Below are 6,000 nucleotides of genomic sequence, written 5' to 3' on the forward strand. Positions count from 1 at the left end.
GAGCAGCTCCATCTGATCTCCCTCCCCATGGAATTCTAGTGAACCCAGTGCTTTTGCAAGTATGAGATTTAATAAGCCCAGTCTCCCGATCTTCCCTTCCAACCAGAAGCATTTGGGAGCTGACTGTAAGGTAGAGGGGAACAAGAGACAGAAGGAAAGTGCAAATACAATGTCATGAGATTTAGAAGTTAGGTTGGAAGGATGGAGAAAGTCCTTATGGAAGAGGCGCCCCTTGAGATGGTCTCCGGTAGTTGGATCTGAGTTTAGTGTGTGAGCGAATGGGAAGGAGGCTGAGGATTCCAGGCAGAGGAATCACATGAAAAAGGCATGGAGATGGCGAGAGGTGGGCGAGTTCAATAAGGAGCGATGAAGTCTGGTTGGAATGTGGGTACCGGAGGAGGGATGTGATTGAGAAGCCAGGCTGGGGCCATATCGTGGAAAACCTTGATTGCGGAATGAGCGACAGACAGCCATCGAAGGTTATTGAGCAGGGGAGTGATATAAATGAAGCTGCACTTTTGGTAGGCCAATGGAAGATGGTGTGGAGAAACGGGAGGTGGAGACCGGCTAGAAAATCCCAATAATCTTGGCATGATGTCTTCTAGAGCGTGACTCAAGGGGTTAAGGGTATACAGGGAAATAGCAGCTGATGGAAGACCCGGATACTTCGCTGGGAGATGGAGGGGTATCAAAGCATCAGAGAGGGCAAGTGCTCAGTACAGAGGCTGGGAAGTCTTGGAGACTTGGAGGAGAGGCTTGGAAGGAATGGAAGTGGATGGCCGTCAGACCCAGTAGCATGGTCTCAGCATGGGGGGAGAGGGATCAAAACTATACTGAGAAAATTACTTGCTTTTCCATGTTCGATATTATGTACATATGTTTAAGCTGAAAACCCAGTACCTGTGCCCATTACAAAAAAGACCTAATTAATCTGTTGTTTCTCTTAGCCTCTTTCCCAGAGACCAGTCATTTGCTGTTTAATGGTAAAGACCATAATTAAGGACGATTTTGGGGGCACCTGAGTGGCTTAGTCGGTTGGGCGTCCGACTTTCGCTTAGGTCATGATCTCGCGGTTCGTGGGTTCGAGCCCTGCGTTGGGCTCTGTGCTGATTGCCAGCTCAGAGCCTGGAGCCTCTTTCAGTCTGTGACTCCCTCTCTCTCTGACTGTCCTCTGCTCACGCTGTCTCTCTCTCTCTCTCTCTCCTAGAAATAAATAAAAACATTAGAAGGACGATTTTGGTTTGGTTTGGTTTTGTTAAAAAGTGAACGATCAGCTTCGGGATTAGAAAGCAAACAGGGCCTTCCCTCGTGGTGGTTCATGAATTTGGACAACAGAATAAGGTGACTGGAGAGCAGACTTTTCCACGAGGCCTTGACGGTGCTTTGCTGACTGGTAGCATATCCACCTGCCCCACACAGCACCTGCAGAAGCCCGTCCTTGACAATTTAGAAACCTTGAGGCCAGCTGGCCTGGTGTGTCCCCTCACGATGACGTGGCAAAGAGGCCGGGCTTGCTGACTTCCTTATCTCAAGGCAGGATCGGCTTGGGTTTTGTCCTGAAGTCATTTCCCGAGGGCTGCGCCCACCGGAACATTCTATCTGTGTTATGGATGCTTTCTTAGTCCCCATAACTAAGTCCCCACCTCTATGAGGTGGGTATAAGTATTGACATTTTATGGGGAGCTGAGGTTCAAAGAAGTTAAATGAGTTGATGAGCACATAGTCAAGTCAGGATTGGGACCCATCTGAGTCCCATTAAGCACGTGGCCTCTCTTTTTCTTATTGTCCTTTCCCCATTTGGATGCTTTGGGAAGAAACTCACTGGCTGACATAAATACATTCCCATTGTGATCAGCTAGGGTTTTTGTCTTGCTCCCTGCCTAACCCACCACAATTCTGAAAAGTAAAGTGATTCATTAACATAGGAAGACCACATCCTACATTACCCCTGAGAGCTGGCCTCTCTGGAATGATCCCAATTCAAAAAAAAAAAAAAAACCTCTTTTTTTTTTCTAGCAGATTTAACATTAGATTACATGAATTTTAAATTTTGCTTTGTCAATTGTTGAACATTTATTAAGAAAGAATACAATACTTCAAATATTTTTTTTAAATAAATAATGGTATGTAAAACATTTGTTTCTCATGCTTGGTGATCGAGGTCTTGTTAATTTCAGTTTCCAACTCAAACTGGGTTTGAAAGGTGCTCTTCCAAGAGCATGAGGCATTGACCTGAGTGCTCGGACTGGAGAAATTCAGCCATGGACAGAAGTGGGGAAACTCAAGGATCTATGCATTGTCTAGAAGTATTGATTGAAGGGCTCAGTGACTTTAACAAAAGAGACCACTGGTATTCAAAATCTGTGGATCACGCTGAGGTGATGCATCGGTTAAGGTAAGACAGGACTGCTGTGCAAAGAGACCTGACAATAATATCACTTAAAGATTAAAATTTATATCATTTCTTTTCCATAGGATGGACTGCATGGGCTTTCCAGGACTGTGGCAGACTCAGCTCCGTGGGGCCATTCAAGGGCTTCAGCTTCCTTCCAACTCATTGTTCCGCAATCCCCCAAAGCTGTATTGTGATCTGCAAAATTGAAGCTGGCTTCCCACCAAGCCTGGCGTGCTGCCTGCAGGAAGGGGAAAGCGTGTGGAGGGACCGCGGCTCCTGTTTGCATCGTCATTTCTCCTAATATTCCACTGGAGAAAGTAGCACGTCCACACCTAGCTGCAAGGGAGGCTGGGAAATGAATGTAGTCAGATAGCCATTGTTCTTCTTTGGTGGAACGGAGGACCTGAGACTTCAGGGCATAACTAGCGGTTATCTTGGTCATCCAGCATGGCACAGAGGAGGACGTGCTGGCTCTGGACCCCGAAGACCTGGGTTTGAATCCTGGCCGGCAGAGGATTCTGAACTGGGCAAGCTGCCCCACCTCTCTGAGCTTTGCTTGCTGTGTCCCCCTTGAAGGGCCGTTGGGATGATTGTAACACAGAAGGTGTCTGATGGCCTCGGTCAGGGTTGCAAGAAGCGAAGACCAGCTGGAGGAAGGTTGAGGAAAGGGAGATTTAGTGTACGGGGCAAGTCACCCCACAGAACCTGAGGGCAGAAGGGAAAGATGATCCTTGGTTGGCAAGGCAGGACTGGGCGTAGAGCGAATGGGAAGTCCTCGGAGTCATCCATCCACCAGCAGATACCGTTGGTACTAACTCCAGAATCAATCCTGACTGTGTCCATTTCTCTCCACTTCCACCTCCTGCCTTAAGCGTGGCTCCAGTGGCTGGTCTTGCTGCTTGCATTCTTTGTGCTCTGAAATCCATTCTCTCACACAGTGGCCAGAGTGAAGTTTAGTAACATTAATGAGATAATACCTCCTGTTTCAGACCTGCAATGTCTTCCCATCGCACATAGAATAAACTCCCAGCTCCTTACCCTGGTTTATCAAACCCCACATGACCCAGCCCCTACCCCCACTCTGGCCTCACCTACCACTTTGCTTTAGCTACAAGCCCTGGCTATATCTAAACATGTCATTTGAAGCCTGATCCTGCCTTAAGACCTTTGCACTAGCTGTTTTTTTAAAATAACGTTTTAATGTTTATTTGTTTTTGAGAGAAAGAAACAGAGCACGGGTGAGGGAGGGGCAGAGAGAGAAGGGAGACACAGAATCTGAAGCAGGCTCCAGGGTGTCAGCACAGAGCCCGACGCGTGGCTTGAACTCACGAACCGTGAGATCAGGACCTGAGCTGAAGTCGGATGCTTAACTGACTAAGCCACCCAGGCGCCTCTGCACTAGCTGTTTTCTATGCCTGGAACACTATCATTGCTTTCTCCTTCTCGTTATTCAGATCTCAGTATAAAATTCAGAAAGATCTCTATTATGTCACCAACATAATTATTATTTATTATTATTATTATTATTTATTTGAGAGAGAGAGAGAGAACGTGCATGAGCAGGGGAGAGGGACGGAGGGGGGGAGAGAGAGAGAATCTTAAGCAGGTTCTGAGCTGTGAGCAAGGAGCCCGACTCAGGGCTCAATCTCACAACCACAGGATCATGACCTGAACTGAAATCAAGAGTCAGATGCTCCAATCAACCAAGTCACCTTTACAAAAGATGTCTTGTGTGTTCTTTTTTATAAATTTTTTAAAAAGTTTTATTTATTTGTGTGAGAGAGAGAGAGAGAGAGATAGCATGAGCAGGGGAGGGTCAGACAGAGAGTGAGACACAGAATCTGAAACAGGCTCCAGCCTCTGAGCTGGCAGTCAGCACAGAGCCTGACGCGGGGCTCAAACCCACGAACTGTGAGATCATGACCTGAGCCAAAGTTGGACGCTTAACCGACTGAGCCACCCAGGTGCCCCTTGTGCATTCTTTAGTATTTCCTAGAACACATTTGTGCACATGAAATAATGGAGTCGAAACATACGGGTGTTTCTGAGGTCCGCTAGGTAGAGAATAACAGACTTCCAGAAAGACCTTAATTGTTTCTATTCCTGCTATGGGGTGGGTTTCCTCAGACCCCAGCAGACAAGATCAATTGTAACATTGTTTTACGCACGAGATGTACCAAACGTCGTAACTCACTGTATCAGTTTACATTTTTTAAAAAAGTTACCATTGGTAGGAGCCTGGGTGGCTCAGTTGGTTGGGCTACCAACTCTTGATTTGGGCTCAGGTCATGTCGTGAGTTGAAGCCCTGTGTCTGGCTCCATGCTGTCAGCTCAGAGCCTGCTTGGGATTCCTTCCCTATCTCTCTTGGCCCCTCTCCTGTTCGATCTCTCTCCCCATCCAACCCCCTCAAAAAAAAAAAAAAAAAAAAAAGTTACCAGTTGTGCTAGATATTTTAGATCTGTTTGTTGGCCATTTGCATTTACGTCTTCAGTCTTTTTTCTAATGGCCTGTTCATCTCCTTGTCCCCTTTTAAAAAGAGCTTTGTCTTCATGTATTATTTCTCGGTCGCCAGGTTCCCCCTTCATCCTCAGAGGCACACATTCAGGTGGGTGAACATTTGCAGGAAGAAAGGAAATTGATTCTTGCCACTCACACCAAGCTCCCAAGGGGCCTGTCCTTCCTCCCATTAGAATATAAATTCACAAGTGCACCTTCGGTGTTCGGAACGTGCGCTTGTCAAAAAAAAGTCAGCTGTGACTAAGAAGCCAGTATTATACAACCCTGGTCACGGGTGCCTCCCCCTTTCAAATCCCTTACAAATTACTTTGGAATGACAATGGGGCTCCCCCGCCTGGCGCAAAGCTGGGGCCTCTGTGTCTTTATTAGAACGAAGGCATCCATTTCTCCATTCTTTAGGTCTGCATTGCTCTCCACTGGGCCCCCAAAGTTTTGCAGACTGGTTGGGGTCTAGAGCTGCCTTCCTGGGTCTGTGGGGGTGCACTTCCTTCCACAGCTGACGCCGGAGCAGACCACACCACAGTGCCGACCCCCCCTTGGGCCAAACCTCTATCACCGCTGAGATGGAACCAAAAGGTTCAGACTTAAGCTGACCTTGGAAACCCACACTGACGGTGTGGTGAGCAATAGGAAGGGATGGATCTCACATTTTGGTCATTAGTCTTTCATTTTTCTGCTCTCTCTGCAGGGAGGGGATGACTTTCAGAGGAGCTGATTCATTTTTTTTAATGTTTTATTTATTCCTGAGAGAGAGGGAGGGAGAGAGGGAGAGGGAGGGAGAGAGGGAGAGGGAGAGAGAGATGGCATGAGCAGGGGAGGGTCAGAGAGACAGGGAGACACAGAATCCAAAGCAGGCTCCAAGCTCTGAGCTAGCTGTCAGCACAGAGCCCGACACGGGGCTCGAACCCACGAACCATGAGATGATGACCTGAGCTGAAGTCGGACGCTTAACCGACTGAGCCACCCAGGCGCCCCGAGTTGATTCACTCTTATGTACCTTTCCTGGAGCAGGTCACAGCACATCAGGGCCCTCAAACCCACTCATCTTGGCTGAGATGGAGATGTAGCCGAGGTCCCCACACACTGC

Source organism: Hyaena hyaena, unplaced genomic scaffold (assembly GCF_003009895.1).
Source record: "Hyaena hyaena isolate Hyena2069 unplaced genomic scaffold, ASM300989v1 scaffold_702, whole genome shotgun sequence".
NCBI lineage: Eukaryota > Metazoa > Chordata > Mammalia > Carnivora > Hyaenidae > Hyaena > Hyaena hyaena.